This window comes from Oncorhynchus mykiss, chromosome 17 (genome assembly GCF_057628025.1).
Source record: "Oncorhynchus mykiss isolate SJ-2025 chromosome 17, ASM5762802v1, whole genome shotgun sequence".
Classification (NCBI taxonomy): Eukaryota; Metazoa; Chordata; class Actinopteri; order Salmoniformes; family Salmonidae; genus Oncorhynchus; species Oncorhynchus mykiss.
Window position 1 is genome coordinate 60,340,292 of NC_143038.1, and position 20,379 is coordinate 60,360,670.

The 20,379-nt window shown below is 41.6% G+C and overlaps 1 protein-coding gene across 2 annotated transcripts in view; it reads right to left on the reverse strand.

Annotated features, from left to right (window-relative positions):
• Positions 1 to 20,379, reverse strand: part of LOC110494603 (E3 ubiquitin-protein ligase PDZRN3-B) — a 562,549-nt gene that overhangs the window by 246,668 nt on the left and 295,502 nt on the right. The gene's annotated exons all lie outside the window — the stretch shown is intronic.

Consider the following 20,379-nt stretch of genomic DNA (forward strand, 5'->3'; position numbering starts at 1 on the left):
GGACCTGAGCCCTAGGACCATGCCTCAGGACTACCTGACATGATGACTCCTTGCTGTCCCCAGTCCAACTGGCCGTGCTGCTGCTCCAGTTTCAACTGTTCTGCCTTATTATTATTGGACCATGCTGGTCATTTATGAACATTTGAACATCTTGGCCATGTTCTGTTATAATCTCCACCCGGCACAGCCAGAAGAGGACTGGCCATCCCACATATGCTCTCTCTAATTCTCTCTTTCTTTCTCTCTCTCGGAGGACCTGAGCCCTAGGACCATGCCCCAGGAATACCTGACATGATGACTCCTTGCTGTCCCCAGTCCACCTGACTGTGCTGCTGCTCCAGTTTCAACTGTTCTGCCTTATTATTATTGGACCATGCTGGTCATTTATGAACATTTGAACATCTTGGCCATGTTCTGTTATAATCTCCACCCGGCACAGCCAGAAGTGGACTCTCACAGAAGCATTCTCACATTGCATCATCTGTGGATCTGTTGGGGCGGTATATGCAAATCAGATTGGGTCTAGAGTTTCTGGGATAATGGTGTTGATGTGAGCCATGACCAGCCTTTCAAAGCATTTCATGGCTACAGATATGAGTGCTACGGGTCAGTAGTTATTTATGCAGGTTACCTTAGTGTTCATGGGCACAGGGACTATGGAGGTCTGCTTGAAACATGTTGGTATTACAGACTCAGACAGAGAGAGTTTGGAAATGTCAGTGAAGACACTTGCCAGTTGGTCAGCTATGTAACTTGCCTTAGTTGCTGATTCTTGAGTAGAGGACTGTTTGGTAAAAAAAAATACTTTTTTGGGACTTGCAAGTTTGTGGGAAGTTTAGAGGCCTTGCTTGTCTTTTCCTGAGAGGACATTATATCACTATTGCTAGTGTAGATAGCATGCTTGCTTAAAAACCACGACTGAGGTTGTATTCCTTGAAAACTGCTCTATTTCCTTGGCATATCAGATATAATAACTTCTGTCCCACATTAGTAAAAAATTATTTCGGTGTCTATTTATTGAACACACAATGTTCAGAGTCCACTTTTGTCTTTTACGCCGCACAAATGTTTCATGTCAATGTTTTCTAGCGTGGATGGTAAAAGTAGACTGGAATTGAGAGTGTGAATAGGTGAGGCAGGTGAACCTGTAGCCATATTACTTCAACAGAATTTGACATGAGATCTTCTCTAAGCTTTCTAGTAATATGACTCTGAATATATAAAGCAACACCTCCCCCATTGGCATTCCTGTATCTTCTGTAGATGTGAAAACCATGTATTGCTATCACTGTATCATCAAAGGAATTATCTAAGTGAGTTTCAGTACATATGAATTTGACCTTTGATCTGGGAAGTTATCGATTTCATGAACCTTGTTTTTCAGCCTACATACTGAATGTTAAAGTGGGCCATTTTTTGCCCTTTTCTGGGTTGCTTTTAGTGCTTTAGTGAGAGGCTTATCAGCGGTAGTAGACATGGCAGTAATATTTACATTTGAGCTGATAGTGATGAGTGAACTACTCACAGTGCGCTTCCTACTATGGCAGACTGTTTCAGTGCTAACAGTGTAACTCAGGTTCATAGGCACATGATTACTTCTGACAATAGCTGTCGGAATGACAGAGGCGTTAAGGGGAGTTAGAGGAACATAAATTAGGTTACATACATTATGACTGATAACACCCCTGGGAAAATGTACATCTGCAGCAGTTTAAATAAACACTAAAGATGGCACAATGTTATACACTGCTGTATAATCACATTTCAGTGTTTGTTGCAATACTGTAAGATAGGCCTAAAATAACATTAACATTGCTAGTGTATTATGCATTGTCTTCCATCTCATACTCTGGTTTTCTGAGGTTTGGGCAGGTGTGAATCAAAGGCTCGGAGGTCTGATTTTCTATATTTACTACTGTACTATCATAAGTTAAAAGAGCCTTTTTTGCACATCCACAGTAGAGTTTGGCATCCCTGTAAAGCAGGAGGTAGTTGGTCTAGTCTGAACAGCTGCCCTGCTCCTGTGACGGCTGAGAAGGTGCCTGCCTGGGGTGAAGGAGTGAAAGAAAGAGGGAGGGAGAGGAGGGGGCAGGGAGGGGAAGACAGTGGAGACGTGCCGAGGAGAGTAGCATTGAAGGAGCAGCATGCTCCAGAGTCGTTTTGCGCCATGCTGCTGGAAGAGACAGTATAATAGAGGGCCTTTCTGAAGACTAGACACAGTCGATTTGCATGAACCTGGTCAGGACCTCTCTTCATAGCATAATTAAGTGCAGGTGCACTGTCAAATCAGAACATGGGGGATTTTGTACTTGCAAATTGATAGCTACTAATTAATGTAAGATACATATTTAATTAGCTTGAAGTGGTATCTTCTACCACACTTCCTGTGCAGATGTCTGTGTGCTGCCCCTACCGCAATAATTATTGTCAGAGGGAGAAAGATAGAAGGAGATGGAGAGAGAGATGGAGAAAGAGAGACAGAGGGTGAGAGAGAGAGCACAGAGAGAACAACACTCATTTCCATGGCTGCCAAGCTGCCAGAACAGTGATAGTGTTTTTTTTTTTAAAAATCTGCAAAGCCTGGTGGAATCGATCCAAGCTTTGACATAAGCCATTATTGTGTGAGGTGCTTAGAATGTAGGGCACATACCAGAGCAGTAACCTCGGAATATCGGGAGAAAATAAAAGGACCTTTGATGCAGAATTCAAAACATGACCACTGCATAAACAGAACATTCATCTCACAGGAACACAAAAATCATAATCCATGAAAATGAAAAGTGGAAGTTTGTGAATAGTATAAGTTTGTGAATAGTATAATTTTTTTTGTGGAAAGTTATTTCAAAAGTGTCAAAATGAATATCCTTCCAAAAAATAATACAGTGAAATATCCTTGGTCAAACCTCAACAATCTCTTTGTGACAGTTTAGTGTCCACGTGGCAACAGAGGCAGAAGAAATGCATCTCCTCATGACTACACAGTCATGATTTAAGTTATTAATCCTCTCTGGGATATGTTGGACGGTAGAGTCCCACCTGGCCAAAGTCAGAGAAAATGCAGAGCTCCAAATTCAAATAAATAAATAAATTCCTATAAAAATCTAACTTTCATGAAGTCACACATGTAAGATACAAAATTAAAGCTACATGTGTTGTGAATCCAGCCAACATGTCAGATTTCAAAAAGGCTTTTCGGCGAAAGCAAACGATGCTATTATCTGAGGATAGCACCTCCATAAACAAAAGAGAGAAAACATATTTCAACTCTGCAGGCACGACACAAAACGCAGAAATAAAAATATAAATCATGCCTTACCTTTGACGAGCTTCTTCTGTTGGCACTCCAATATGTCCCATAAACATCACAAATGGTCCTTTTGTTTGATTAATTCCGTCCATATATATCCAAAATGTCAATTTATTTGGAGCGTTTGATCCAGAAAAACACCGGTTCCAACTTGCGCAACGTAACTACAAAATATCTCAAAAGTTACCTGTAAACTTTTCCAAAATATTTCAAACTACTTTTGTAATACAACTTTAGGTATTTTTTAAAGTAAATAATTGTTAAAATTGAAGATGGGATGATCTGTGTTTAATACAGGAAGAAAACAAACTGATGCATGCTTTCTGGTCATGCGCCTCTATCAAACAGTACACATGAAGTGACCCTCGTTCAAGATGGCCGTACTTCTTCATTACACAAAGGAATAACCTCAACCAATTTCTAAAGACTGGTGACATCCAGTGGAAGCGGTAAGAACTGCAAGCAAGTCCCTTAGAAATCTGGATTCCCAATGAAAGTTCATTGAAAAGAGAGTGACGTCAAAAAAAAATAATAATCTGAATGATTTGTCCTTGGGGTTTCGCCTGTTACTGTACATAAGTTCTGTTATACTCACAGACATGATTCAAACAGTTTTAGAAACTTCAGAGTGTTTTCTATCCAAATCTACTAATAATATGCTAATCTTATCTTCCGGGGATGAGTAGCAGGCAGTTGAATTTGGGCATGCTTTTCATCCAAAATTCCAAATGCTGCCCCCTATCCTAGACAAGTTAAGCTCTTTAGCTGTGTAGAGAGTGGGGCAGCGATAACTTTTAACATTTGTGCATTTAATCAGGACTTTAACCTGGGCGCAGTTACAGTTTGGATCTCAGATAGAACACATTGTTACTGTAAATTAAAGGTAATATTTCACTGCTTCTGAATATACAGTATGCACCTACAGTGCCTTGCGAAAGTATTCGGCCCCCTTGAACTTTGCGACCTTTTGCCACATTTCAGGCTTCAAACATAAAGATATAAAACTGTATTTTTTTGTGAAGAATCAACAACAAGTGGGACACAATCATGAAGTGGAACGACATTTATTGGATATTTCAAACATTTTTAACAAATCAAAAACTGAAAAATTGGGCGTGCAAAATTAATCAGCCCCCTGAAGTTAATACTTTGTAGCGCCACCTTTTGCTGCGATTACAGCTGTAAGTCGCTTGGGGTATGTCTCTATCAGTTTTGCACATTGAGAGACTGAAATTGTTTCCCATTCCTCCTTGCAAAACAGCTTGAGCTCAGTGAGGTTGGATGGAGAGCATTTGTGATCAGCAGTTTTCAGTTCTTTCCACAGATTCTCGATTGGATTCAGGTCTGGACTTTGACTTGGCCATTCTAACACCTGGATATGTTTATTTTTGAACTATTCCATTGTAGATTTTACTTTATGTTTTGGATCATTGTCTTGTTGGAAGACAAATCTCCGTCCCAGTCTCAGGTCTTTTGCAGACTCCATCAGGTTTTCTTCCAGAATGGTCCTGTATTTGGCTCCATCCATCTTCCCATCAATTTGAACCATCTTCCATGTCCCTGCTGAAGAAAAGCAGGCCCAAACCATGATGCTGCCCAAACCATGTTTGACAGTGGGGATGGTGTGTTCAGGGTGATGAGCTGTGTTGCTTTTACGCCAAACATAACGTTTTGCATTGTTGCCAAAAAGTTCAGTTTTGGTTTCATCTGACCAGAGCACCTTCTTCCACATGTTTGGTGTGTCTCCCAGGTGGCTTGTGGCAAACTTTAAACAACACTTTTTATGGATATCTTTAAGAAATGGCTTCCTTCTTGCCACTCTTCCATAAAGGCCAGATTTGTGCAATATACGACTGATTGTTGTCCTATGGACAGAGTCTCCCACCTCAGCTGTAGATCTCTGCAGTTCATGCAGAGTGATCATGGGCCTCTTGGCTGCATCTCTGATCAGTCTTCTCCTTGTATGAGCTGAAAGTTTAGAGGGACGGCCAGGTCTTGGTAGATTTGCAGTGGTCTGATACTCCTTCCATTTCAATATTATCGCTTGCACAGCGCTCCTTGGGATGTTTAAAGCTTGGGAAATCTTTTTGTATCCAAATCCGGCTTTAAACTTCTTCACAACAGTATCTCGGACCTGCCTGGTGTGTTCCTTGTTCTTCATGATGCTCTCTGCACTTTTAACGAACCTCTGAGTCTATCACAGTGCAGGTGCATTTATACGGAGACTTGATTACACACAGGTGGATTGTATTTATCATCATTAGTCATTTAGGTCAACATTGGATCATTCAGAGATCCTCACTGAACTTCTGGAGAGAGTTTGCTGCACTGAAAGTAAAGGGGCTGAATAATTTTGCACGCCCAATTTTTCAGTTTTTGATTTGTTAAAAAAGTTTGAAATATCCAATAAATGTCGTTCCACTTCATGATTGTGTCCCACTTGTTGTTGATTCTTCACAAAAAAATACAGTTTTATATCTTTATGTTTGAAGCCTGAAATGTGGCAAAAGGTCGCAAAGTTCAAGGGGGCCGAATACTTTCGCAAGGCACTGTATACAGCAGTGCTGTTTGACTGGCTCTGCAGAGGTAGTGATGGTCAGGCTCTCATTTCCTTACATGGCGGCAGTGGACTAATTAGCTGTAAACTGTTACCATCTAAACCGTTTTCTAAAAGAAACCATCTTCAACTTTAAATCCATGGAGTGCTGCGTCAACTGGCTCGATGAGGAGTTGTGGACTGCGGCACTACTGCCTACTGAGAGCTCTGGCCAGGGGTACATTGCACCAAACCACCAGTCATTACACTCCAATAGGGATAATACTGTATGATTCCTACTAGAGGTGTGAGTGTTCTCTGTTGTAAATGTCTTGTTAACACCAACAAAACATCCGGTGCTATTTTCAAATCACTCATCAAATAGACAGTGTAATACAAAGTATACTTTCCATAGAGAAATGTGGGTGTCTGTCTCTCAATCTACGTCATTGTTTAGTGCACATGCTGCTAAGTGCAATATGTTTACAGTTTAGATGAACATTTTCCATGGAAACGGAGGTCAATACATTATGTGTTTGACATTAAAGAGGTGCTTGGGGAGAATAAACCCAATCAATCCCAGAAAGGGAATGCGAGAGAAGCAAATTGCTTAAGTGCTCAGCTATTCTGACTGGAATCCCAGGTGAATAGCACTGTTAGTAATGAGATATAATATCTAGTGCCCTGGGAGAATCCTATTCATATAATGCTTGGGGAGACCCAGTTTCTGTGGCATTTCAAATCTAATTGGAAACACTTTCATAATACATAAAAGGGACATTTGGAACTCTCATCGTGTGGGAACAGGAGACACAATGAAGCATAACAAAACTATTAAACTGGTTCCAAATATTCCACACCACAGGTGCAATTCATTACACAACCAAAACAAAGCCAGCTGTTGAAATGTATAAAGGAGTCCTGCATGTTCATTAGTGGGGGTGACTGTTCACTGTCAGCAGATTTCAATGGCACCTCATGTATCATCATTAATTATCATCAGCTTAAATTGTGAGTTCCACCACCTTAGGGTGGGAAACACACACTGTGAGTTTAATCGTTTTCTGTAAAAAATGGGAAGACAATCCATTTTGGCAGTGCCACCACCTACAAGATACCAATTTTACCTTTGATTAATATTGGTCATTATTTGGTGTGGAAATTTCACATTACTCAAGAGACTGAGTTTGTCCAAAGAAATACATCTTAAAGTCTCATTTCACATTTCTATTGATAGTTAGGGCTCCCGAGTGGCGCAGCGGTCTAAGGTGCTGCATCTCAGTGCACGAGGTGTCACTGCAGTCCCTGGTTTGAATCCAGGCTGCATCACATCTGGCTGTGATTTGGAGTTCCATAGGCGGCGCACAATTGGCCCAGCGTCGTCCGGGTTTGGCTGGGGTAGGTCGTCATTGTAAATAAGAATTTGTTCTTAACTGGCTTGCCTAGTTATTTTTTTATTTTATGAACTGAGTAGTAAATGCAGCATTATATTGGTGTTCAAATTGAATTTGAATGGAGAACTCCTTACCAAAACGGACAATTGATTGAGATTAAGCATGACAAATAAAAGTGGCATTTCAGAAGAAAGACAGAGGGCATACAGCTATCTTTTAGCTATGTGTTCTTTTAAAAGTAACCCCCAAGCAAACAGAGACAGTTGCCCTTTCATATATCCCTGTCCTTTGAGACAGCCCTATAAGGAAAAACTACAAAGCCATGGCGAACTATGTTACTCTAGTAATTGAGTCTCTGAGTGCTGAGAGACCTAGCAGTTTTTTCTCTCTAATGCCCATGGCACTTCACTTGGCATCTCTTCCCCATTATAAACAGCATAGCACATCGCAGGCACCGTGGGATTTCTGTTCCAATCAATTTATCTTTATTTGCTTCTGTCGAGCCACTGGCAGAATGCTACAGACATCGCTCAGATGTTATGTCTCACACTGCATCTCCTAAGCAGCACCTACTACATTCTGTATCATCTGTATCTGTGGTTCTGCATTTTATCTGCCTTTCCCTAGTCTCTCTAGCTATATTTATATTTATATCCATATCATATATTTTTCAATTTTCTTGTATAACTGTCACTGCATTGTATTCAGCTCAGTTGGAATAGAGAAATACTGAAACTCAGTCGGATCCAGAATGGCCATTTTGTGTTGGAAAGAATGATGGGCTGAATGGACTCTGTGGTTGCTCTGTGGGGTAGTTTGATGGTCTCTGTGCCTGTCTCATGGCTCTTCAGAGGTTGACGTGTGTAGTGCGTCCTGACTGAGTGGAGTGTGGGGGTGGATGGGATGAGGCTGCATTGGGACTGACGTAAGCCGTGGCACCATTGAGGCTTCAACATTAGGAGACTAGGAGTCATGCTCTAGGCTAGGTGTCTGCCTGGGTTAACATACACTGGCCATGCTACAGAAAGTCCCAGCAGAACACTCAGGGAGTGGTGCACGAATAATAATAGTAATAGATTTGTATAGAGCCTTTCATTATAGTGTTATCTAAAATAAAATATAAAATAAAAACAACTCACATTTAGAATCACGACAGGAAATAGGAATAGTAGGCTAGGTGCTCAAAGGACTTTCCAGATTAGGACTACAAGAAAAGTCTGTTTTAAAAATTATAATCAGATAGTCAGATCAACTTTGCAATAAATAACTTCAACTAGACCCCCTCTCACCCGCAGAGGGGGGAGAAGGGAACTGGTGGGGGGTTGACAGCTCACACTCTGTTGTAAATCAAAGACAGAACATTCAGCATCTCCTTCTCCAATGTTCACCAGAAGAATGTGCCTTTGTCTACACAGACCTTTTCCTGACACAACTCTAACACGTTCTGAAATGAACACTGGAACAATATTTCTAACATAGAACGTGGGGAATGGTCAGAGCCGACCTAAAGTATCAGGTTTGGTTGTTATTTGTGACGTCGTTAAAAATGTTATAAAGGAAATACTGTAACTTGGGAAGTGGACACACTTCATGTGTAAAGTCACCTCCCGGACAATCACTAGTACGGCTGATTAGCTGTCCTGAGTAAAGTATCTAGAAAAGCGAATTTATTTACGTGGGACCATTCTACTACTCTTCTCAAATCTTCTCAAATCACGACACGGCTGGCTAGCCTATCTTCAAAGAAGCATCTTCCAGAGCGAATGGAAGTAAAATAAACTCTGTAGTTCTGTTCAGGACTACACAACAAGTCACCGGGTACCGGACAACTGCAGAGGAGAACAACAGTATATGATGGGTGGGGACACCTTTTGGACAATTAGAGCCTTACAAGCGTGCCGCTAATAGGCCCACACAACCCCCTTTCCAAGAAGGCCTGGTTAGGAGAGATAAATGTCAATCCAAGACATTTCCACGTAAATACGTTTATGATTTCTTACTCCAAGCAGGTGGCGGTTCGTGTGCAAAGTACAAGTGAGAGTAGTTTGACAATGTACCAACGTTAAGTGTCTCTGTCCCTCTCTCTCCCGCCCACTCCATGTATTTTGTAACAAGCCGCCATATTGTTGTCAGTCCACTAGGGACCTTTTCTAATGTATTAAGTGTGTATGTTTTAATCATGTGTTACTACAGTATTTAGTTAGCTAGGAAATACATAATTAAACCAATTTGTGTAGTACAGAATCATATGTAAGGCACAGGTTTTTGCAGATGCAAGGAGGTGACAACTGTTCAGAATGGTGATATGATACAAGGTTATAATTAGTAAGTTACCTGTTTATGGATGTGGTTATTCGGGAGATGGTAACTTCTTAAAGAACTGCTTTTGTGTCTGCCCGAGTGGTGCAGTGGTCTAAGGCACTGCATCGCAGTTTTTTTTAATGAGTTAATTGTTACATGATTATTTTTCTAGGGTAACAAAATCAAAAGTAACAGTCAGTATCTGGTGTGGCCACCAGCTGCATTAAGTACTGCAGTGCATCTCCTCCTCAAGGACTGCACCAGATTTGCCAGTTCTTGCCGTGAGATGTTACCCCACTCTTCCACCAAGGCACCTGTAAGTTCCCGGACATTTCTGAGGGAAATGGCCCTAGCCCTCACCCTTTGATCCAACAGGTCCCAGACGTGCTCAATGGGATTGGCTCTTCCCTGGCCATAGCAAAACACTGACATTCCTGTCTTGCAGGAAACTGCCTATTTCTCAGCCCAGAAACTAGAATATGCATATATTGTCAGATTAGGATAGAAAACACTCTAAAGTTTCCAAAACTGTAAAAATATTGTCTGTGAGTGTAACAGAACTCATATTGCAGGCGAAAGCCTGTGGAAAATCCAATCAGGAAGTGCCTCTTATTTTGAAACCTCTCTGTTCCTATGCATGCCTATCCTCCATTTAAAGGGATATCAACCAGATAAAATGTTCTATGGCTTCCCTATGCTGTCAACAGTCTTTAGACATAGTTTCAGGCTTTTATTTTGAAAAATAAGCGTGAAGGATCACATTGCGTAAGTGGATAGGTTGGGGCTCTCAGAGTGAGCTGAGTTTGCGCTGAGTAAAGAGGCCATTGTTTCTCCCGCTGTTATTGAAAAAGCTACACACTCGGTTGATATATTATCGAATATATATTTTAAAAACAACTTGAGGATTGATTATAAAAAACATTTGACATGTTTCTGTGTACATTATGGATATTATTTGGAATATACGTCTGCGTTGTCGTGACCGCTCTTTCCTGTGGATTTGTGAACATAATGCTACAAACAAACGTCGGTATTTTGGGAATAAAAATAATCTTTATGGAACAAAAGGAACATTTGTTTGGTAACCGGGAGTCTCGTGAGTGAAAACGTCTGAAGATCATCAAAGGTAAACTATTTTTTTGATTGTTTTTCTGATTTTCGTGACCTAGCTACTTCCTGCTTAATGTACATAATGTTATGTTTTGCTATCGATAAACTTACAAAAACACTTGGATTGCTTTTGCTATAAAGCATAATTTCAAAATCTGAGACGACAGGTGGATTAACAAAAGGCTAAGACGTTTTACAATATTGCACGTGATTTCATATTATTTGACTGTGGCGCTATGCTATTCAGCGGTTGCTGATGACAATTATCCCAGTACCGGGAAGGGTAGCGTCAAGAAGTTAATTGTTTAAGGTTCATTGAACAAATCAAATTCTATTTTATTTGTCACATGCACATGGTTAGCAGACGTTAAAGCGAGTGTAGCGAAATACTTGTGCTTCTAGTTCCATCAATGCAGTAATAACCAACGAGTAATCTAGCCTAACAATTTCACAACAACTACCTTATACACACAAGTGTAAAGGGATGAAGAATATGTACATAAAATATATGAATGAGTGATGGTACAGAACGGCATAGGCAAGATGCAGTAGATGGTATCGAGTACAGTATATACATATGAGATGAATAATGTAGGGTATGTAAACATTATATTAAGTGGCATTGTTTAAAGTGGCTAGTGATACATTTTTGACATCAATTTTTCCATTATTAAAGTGGCTGGAGTTGAGTCAGTATGTTGACAGCAGCCACTCATTGTTAGTGGTACAGTGCCTTGCGAAAGTATTCGGCCCCCTTGAACTTTGCGACCTTTTGCCACATTTCAGGCTTCAAACATAAAGATGTAAAACTGTATTTTTTTGTGAAGAATCAACAACAAGTGGGACACAATCATGAAGTGGAACAACATTTATTGGATATTTCAAACTTTTTTAACAAATCAAAAACTGCAAAATTGGGCATGCAAAATTATTCAGCCCCTTTTACTTTCAGTGCAGCAAACTCTCTCCAGAAGTTCAGTGAGGATCTCTGAATGATCCAATGTTGACCTAAATGACTAATGATGATAAATACAATCCACCTGTGTGTAATCAAGTCTCCGTATAAATGCACCTGCACTGTGATAGTCTCAGAGGTCCGTTAAAAGCGCAGAGAGCATCATGAAGAACAAGGAACACACCAGGCAGGTCCGAGATACTGTTGTGGAGAAGTTTAAAGCCGGATTTGGATACAAAAATATTTCCCAAGCTTCAAACATCCCAAGGAGCACTGTGCAAGCGATAATATTGAAATGGAAGGAGTATCAGACCACTGCAAATCTACCAAGACCTGGCCGTCCCTCTAAACTTTCAGCTCATACAAGGAGAATACTGATCAGAGATGCAGCCAAGAGGCCCATGATCACTCTGGATGAACTGCAGAGATCTACAGCTGAGGTGGGAGACTCTGTCCATAGGACAACAATCTGTCGTATATTGCACAAATCTGGCCTTTCTGGAAGAGTGGCAAGAAGAAAGCCATTTCTTAAATATATCCATAAAAAGTGTTGTTTAAAGTTTGCCACAAGCCACCTGGGAGACACACCAAACATGTGGAAGAAGGTGCTCTGATCAGATGAAACCAAAATTGAACTTTTTGGCAACAATGCAAAACGTTATGTTTGGCGTAAAAGCAACACAGCTGAACACACCATCCCCACTGTCAAACATGGTGGTGGCAGCATCATGGTTTGGGCCTGCTTTTCTTCAGCAGGGACAGGGAAGATGGTTAAAATTGATGGGAAGATGGATGGAGCCAAATACAGGACCATTCTGGAAGAAAACCTGATGGAGTCTGCAAAAGACCTGAGACTGGGACGGAGATTTGTCTTCCAACAAGACAATGATCCAAAACATAAAGCAAAATCTACAATGGAATGGTTCAAAAATAAACATATCCAGGTGTTAGAATGGCCAAGTCAAAGTCCAGACCTGAATCCAATTGAGAATCTGTGGAAAGAACTGAAAACTGCTGTTCACAAATGCTCTCCATCCAACCTCACTGAGCTCGAGCTGTTTTGCAAGGAGGAATGGGAAAAAATGTCAGTCTCTCGATGTGCAAAACTGATAGAGACATACCCCAAGCGACTTACAGCTGTAATCGCAGCAAAAGGTGGCGCTACAAAGTATTAACTTCAGGGGGCTGATTAATTTTGCACGCCCAATTATTCAGTTTTTGATTTGTTAAAAAAGTTTGAAATATGCAATAAATGTCATTCCACTTCATGATTGTGTCCCACTTGTTGTTGATTCTTCACAAAAAAATACAGTTTTATATCTTTATGTTTGAAGCCTGAAATGTGGCAAAAGGTCGCAAAGTTCAAGGGGGCAGAATACTTTCGCAAGGCACTGTAGCTGTTTAACAGTCTGATGGCCTTGGAATATAAGCTGTTTTTCAGTCTCTCGGTCCCTGCTTTGATGCAACTGTACTGACCTGGCCTTCTGGATTATAACGGGGAACAGGTGAACAGGCAGTGGCTCGGGTGGTTGTTGTCCTTGATGATCTTTATGGCCTTCCTGTGACATCGGGTGGTGTAGGTGTCCTGGAGGGCAGGTAGGAGGTGATATGGTCCTTGACTAGTCTCTCAAAGCACTTCATGATGACGGAAGTGAGTGCTACGGGGCGGTAGCACTCAGTTACCTTAGCTTTCTTGGGAACGGGAACAATGGTGGCCCTCTTGAAGCATGTGGGAACAGCAGACTGGGATGAGGATTGATTGAAAATGTCCTTAAACACACCAGCCAGCAGGCTCTGAGGACGCGGCTGGGGATGCCGTCTGGGCCTGCAGCCCTGCGAGGGTTAACACGTTTAAATGTTTTACTCACGTCGGCTGCAGTGAAGGAGAGTCCGCAGGTTTTGGTAGCGGGCCGTGTCAGTGGCACTGCATTGTCCTCAAAGCGAGCAAAGAAGTTCCTTAGTCTGTCTGGGAGCAAGACATCCTGGTCCGCGACGGGGCTGGTTTTCTTTTTGTAATCCGTGATTGAATGTAGACCCTGCCACATACCTCTTGTGTCTGAGCTGTTGAATTGCGACTCTACTTTGTCTCTATACTGACGCTTAGCTTGTTTGATTGCCTTGTGGAGGGAATAGCTACACTGTTTGTATTCGGTCATGTTTCTGGTCACCTTGCCCTGGTTAAAGGAAGTGGTTTGCGCTTTCAGTTTTGCGCGAATGCTGCCATCAAGCCACGGTTTCTGGTTTGGGAATGTTTTAATAGTTGCTCTGGGTATGACATCGCCGATGCACTTGCTAATAAACTCACTCAACGAATCAGCGTATTTGTCAATGTTGTTGTTTGATGCAATGCAGAACATATCCCAATCCACGTGATCGAAGCAATCTTGAAGCGTGGAATCAGATTGGTCGGACCAGCGTTGAACAGACCTGAGCGCGGGAGCTTCTTGTTTTAGTCTCTGTCGATAGGCAGGGAGCAGCAAAGAGTTGTGTTCAGCTTTTCCAAAAGGAGGGCGGGGGAGGGCTTTATATGCGTCTCGGAAGTTAGAATAACAATGATCCAGGGTTTTACCAGCCCTGGTTGCACAATCGATATGCTGATAGAATTGAAGGAGTTCTGTTTTCAGATTAGCCTTGTTAAAATCCCCAGCTACAATGAATGCAGCCTCAGGATATGTGGTTTCCAGTTTACATAGAGTCAAATAAAGTTTGTTCAGGGCCATCGATGTGTCTGCTTGGGGGGGAATATATGCGGCTGTGATTATAATCGAAGAGAATTCTCTTGGTAGATAATGCGGTCGCCATTTGATTGTGAGGAATTCTAAGTCAGGTAAACAGAAGGACTTGAGTTCCTGTATGTTGTTATGATCACACCATGTGTCGTTAATCATAAGACATACCCCCCCCCCCCCCCCCCCCCGCGCCCCTCTTCTTACCAGAAAGATGCTTGTTTCTGTCGGCGCGATGCGTGATAAACCAGCTGGCTGTACCAACTCCGATAGCGTGTCTCGAGTGAGACATGTTACCGTGAGGCAAAGAATGTTACAGTCTCTTACGTCTCTCTGGAATGCTACCCTTGCTGGGATTTCATCAACCTTGTTGTCAAGAGAATGGACATTCGCGAGTAGTATCCTCGGGAGCAGTGCTCGATGTGCCCACCTCCGGAGCCTGACCAGAAGATCGCTTCTTCTGCCCCTTTTACAGCATCGTTGTTTTGGTTCGCTGGCTGGGATCTGATCCATTGTCCTGGGTGGTGGGAAAAGCAGAGGATCCGCTTCGGGAAAGTCGTATTCCTGGTCGTAATGATGGTGAGTTGACGTTGCTCTTACATCCAGTAGTTCCTCCCGACTATATGTAATAAAACCTAAGATTACCTGGAGTACCAATGTAAGAAATAACACTTAAAAAAACAAAATACTGCATAGTTTCCTAGGAACGCGAAGGGAGGCGGCCATCTCTGTCGGCACCGGAAGAAGAAGAAGCATGGGAAACAGTGTTTAAACACTTTACAATTAATATATGCGAGGTTATTTGGATTTTTATAAATTATCTTTGAAAGACTGGGTCCTGGAAAAGGGACTTTCTTTTTTTGCTGAGTTTAGATAACAGTCTTCAGATTAATGAAAGTAAAGTCACGACAGTTATATTTTACTGCCAAAAGACAATATATATATATCAACAATATTATTTGACATTTTGTGAGAAATGCATCTGAATGATTTCACATTAGCGTGAATGATTTCACACCAGCGTGAATTCTTTCATTGAATCTTTGACCAGCAAATATACACAGTTTTTCCTTAAGTCTTACCTCTCAGTATTACGCATTTGTCATGAATGCATAATCCTTTAAAAGTGTGAAGAACATTAAACACCATTTTTTATAACCTGAATAGCCTTCCTCTGCATTCATTTCAAGCCACACAGATGCAGAGTTTGCAATGCCACTTAGGAGACGATAATTGCTGAAATCCAGGGCTCAGGAAGCATAAAAGTGCTTGGCTTGTTTGATAAATGGATGTTCCGGTTGAACTTTATTTATGTTGAGTGGGCTGAGGTCAAAGCAATATTTCACATGCTTGAGCATGAAAATCAGCATTGACAAGGAATTTTGAGAGTGGTGCACTTTGCATGGAGGCTGTGCCATTTTATAGTCTAAGATGCACACTGAATGTAAATGTGTGCTTGTGATAGTAGCCTCGAGAAATCTTGAGAGCATAAAAAGTTCTCTCTATCTTAAAGATATCTTGGTTCTGGAATACAAAAATGATTGCAATGGACAAATGCTTGAAATCTACACAGATGTACAGCATTCCATCCAATCTTCATCATCACACGCACCTACAAAGGCACATTCCAATCCATTCATTTGACCCTCCCTTTCATGCCTTTACACTTGGTCATCTCACACAACTCCCATATTCATTTCATTCTTTATCATTTTCATGGTCTGCAGAATGTCCCTATGGATACAGAATGTTTTCTGTCCATAGACTACTGAAAATTACAATGAGGCCACCGTTGAATGGACAACAAAAGCTACTAGTCTGGAAACGCTTGTTGCTGTCTCTTAGAAGAGATATGATTTGGCATGCTTTGTCAAAGCCTGAACTCTGGAAACAAACTAAATGTGAGTCTATGACTCAAACAACCAACGCACTTACACACACGCACACGCACGCACGCACACACACGCGCACACACGCGCACACACGCGCACGCACACACACGCAACAATCATATCTTAGAAAGGGTACTTTAGATGGGCGGATCGAGCACATAGTTGTTATCACGTGGACATTTGAAGTGTATTCAGCCCTCTTCAAGCTGAGTCCCATAGAGACTTGTCTATTGATGGCAAATGCCAGCAAGTACTTCCAAGGCCTCTGCAGTATAACGGAAAAAATATTAAATGCAGCTATCTTAGTGATTCACATGGAAATGCCAGCCAAATATGTTGAAAACTACCAGCATGTGTTGAAGTGTAATATGTATATTTAACAGAATGAGAAAGTTCACAGTGTGGTAAAGGTCAGGTAGCATAGAGTCTAGAGGCCAACACCATGACAGAATTCTAATTCTACTGTTGCTACTAGCACTGCTGCTGGAACACTGCTCATATAGCAGGGGGAACATCCCTGCACTGACAAAAGGAATAAACACTGTCCTAATTGTAGTCCGGGTCATATCATTTAATCTAATTGCAAATACAGCAGGAGAATAAACCTGCAAGGTGCAACACCACCAGGACCAAGGGAAGACAAAGGGCCGTGATGGCAGTGAGCCAACTGTCTCACACACACACAAGAGCAAGATAACATACTGTGTTGCCTGTTCATTTCCCTACTGGTTGGTGCCTCGGGGGCGCAGCAGCGGCATTTGGGCAGCCTGATCTAAAGCCATGACCTGGGCCCCAGCTAAACTCTTGGGCAGAGCAGGAACGGGCAAGCTAAACAGCCTCTGCATGCCAAGAGAGATACATCCCCATTCTGACTACAGCAGGGAGCCTGATAATGGCAGGCTGGAGCAGGTCTCCTCTGTTTACTTTCTCCTGAGCACCTGCTGTCCCTCCGCCTGTAAATTAGGTGGCGAAGCAGAGGTGCCAAACCGGAGGAACTGGAAATGTGTGGGAGCTCAACCCACCAGGATTAATCGCCAGGGTCGTGATAAGAGTCTGCAACTCTCTCTTTACCCTTACTGCATGCCACATCAGCAACACTTCACACATCCCTCCCCTTTTCCCTGTGTCCCCACCATGAGAACGCAGGCCCTAAAAATAGATGAGCAGAAACGTGTGATGACAGTACTAAAGAGCAGGTCTTCATTCTTTCCTCTTTATTTATCTATCAATTGGACATCTGCTCACTAATTTTGCACAAAGAGAAATAGGCAGATGTAGTGGGAATGGGATGGCTACAGCGGGGTGAATAAAACAAGCGATGGACAAACACACAGATCCCTCCTCTGTGAAGACTTGTCATCATCCACTCTCAGGGGGTTTGAACATTCAAGTCTTTGTTGGCTTTATTTCACCACTCACCAAGCCATCAAAACATCCAAAAGGTGAATTCTCAGATGCACACACTATGAATAATGGGGAAGTCATTACCGAGTGAAACAAAGAAGAGCAATCCGTAACTCTGATGTTTAAAGTTGAACAATAGGATACACCTATTCAGTGATGTCTCACCAAGTTACTCAAAATACAACCCCCCCCCCCCCCCAGTCAATCTGCCTTTGTATTTCATTAGACAGTCATTTGGTGAAGGGATATTACAACCTTTCAGAGAATTGTCTGTCAAAAGACTCCCTCTCATTTTTTCCCTCAAGCAAGGCCATGCAGCCTTTTTGTGTGTAGCCACTTAATATGAATGGAGTCACTCAGCCTGAAAATGTATACCAGGACTAATATTTACAAAATGCCAGTTATCTGTAATGCATGCTGCATCTAGCAAAATAATGTCTGAACATTGGGCTTAAGACTGTCTCTGCATTACAAACATGCCTTTGCGTTTCACATGCATTTTAGCATACACAGCTGTGCCTGATGAATTTACCAGTCTTAATGGAGATCCAATGTTTGGGAATGGACACTCAACCATGTTTGACAGTAATCAAATGAAGCCGTAATAATGGTGTAATCGAAGACAGTATTTCTGCCTATGGGATCCATTCCAAGATAATGTCAAATATACCTAATAGGTCATGGCAACCCAACAGAAATACTCTGTTGATGGGGTTGTTGCTACCGTGAGCATCAATATATGGGCCAGGAATAAATGCACATAAATATCATTTTGTTGCACATCATCTCAAGGGTATGACTGATAATATAATATGTCTTTCCAAATAATAAACACTAGCAATGCTTCTGCCATGCAACTGAACAAGGTCAATGACAAATAATCGGATAATTGAACTTCGCATTTTTCTCTTATCGTTGCACTGTAAAACCTCACTGAGAATTCCGCTGTGACAATCTTGGTGTACGGGCAGACCTGTTGTTGCTATACTGGTACATTAGTAGCAGTGATTTCTCTGGTGGTGGGGAGAGGATCATAGAGATCCTGATAGTGACCTGGTGCTCATACCAAGATTAATTATTTACAGTCAAAAGCAATTAGGTTTCAAAGGCAGCAGGTGAAATCTCTTCTCTTTGTCTGCTTTGCTCTTTGAAAAAGTGTACTCCCCCTAATAGTTGTTCAATGTGCTCTTCAAAGTCACATAAATATAAATCTAGTGATTTGGTGCAGACATGTTGATGTGTTTACAGAGATAGATGTCTATAAACATAGAGGGGGGTCATGTCTGTGGAGCCTTATTAGACAAATCTGTCACTTGACCCGGGGTGGCAGGTACCCTAGTTGTTAAGAGCGTTAACCCATTAATTGAAAGGTTACTGGTTTGAATCCTCATGCTGACTAGATAAAACATATTCTGATATGCCCTTGAGCAAGGCACTTAACCCAAGTTGCTCTCGACAAGAGTGTCTGCTAAATGACTGAAATGTAAACTTTAATTACGATGAAGAGCAAACTGCTCGGCAATTAGAATGATAACTAACTCAGCAAAACAATTTCACTAGCAAACATAGTCAAACCCTTAAGGTGCAATAATATGGAGTGGACTAGACTGCATTGTTTCGGTTGAGACACAGTGTCTTGTGGTATAGTAAGCTTTATAATTTTCAAAACAAATATCCCCAGTCATGAATGTAGATCAACATGTCATTGATTGTATCTGTATATGTGGGGGAGCCAGGCTCAAATTAACTAATTAATTAACCAAGCTCGTCTCTTAACTCAGTGCTTTAATTAGCTGTGAATTACACAATGCAGCCCTATGTGATTTATGTCTGATCAGTGGAATAGATTTCAGCAATTATGCGCCTTCCAATCAGGAGGGGAGAGTTAAAGCATGCTTAAGACACTGTTATAAATCTTTCTATTGATTTGGAGAGGGGATCATGGGGATTCAACAAGGCAGTCCTGAATCATTCTGTTGGCACTGCTCAAACTGAGGAGTTTTTCACACCTGGATGATGGGGAGGGTTGGCGTGATGGAGCGTGCAGATATTTAATTGTTATGTTAATGGTCGTATGAGCCCAAACAGAATCATAATATAGCTTTTGTGCTTTATGAGTATACATGGGAAGGACTGCAACTCCTGTTAGAGAGGAAGTGTTAAAGAAACACCTCAGGCTTTTGAACTTGTACTGCACTCTTCAGATCTCTACAGAGTAAGAACAAAGCTGTTTCTGAAGGAGTAGTAAATATTTTTAAAGAAGAGGGTGTGGTTCAAAGTGAATCTCTGCTGTCCGGTCAGCACCGCAGCATATCAGGATATCTAGGATATCAGGACCATGGACAGAGTCAATCCAGTCCATTGCTCTGTTCACACTATTGTCCTTACTCTATCTGCAGTAACCTATTCAGTGAAGTGAGACAAAATAATTAAATGTCCTTTAAAAATGTGCCAGACTGCCAGGCCAAATTCCAGACAGTGGGTTGTTAGTGGGAGGTGTTACCTTCCACCTGGAACATTTTCTGAACACCTCTGTAGCTCACCAGCCACAATTCAACATAATTTGACAACCTCCACTTCACTCTTTTTTGCCTTCAGGCACTCAAACTGGGGAACAATCGTTGCATGCATTCCGTGCTGTTTAAATCAGACTGCACATTCCCTGCTGATGGAGAATGTGTTTAATTCTAAGCCTCATAAGAAAGCATTTGATTTTGAGGCATTACCTGGTTATTGTCTAAAACGTAGTAGTAT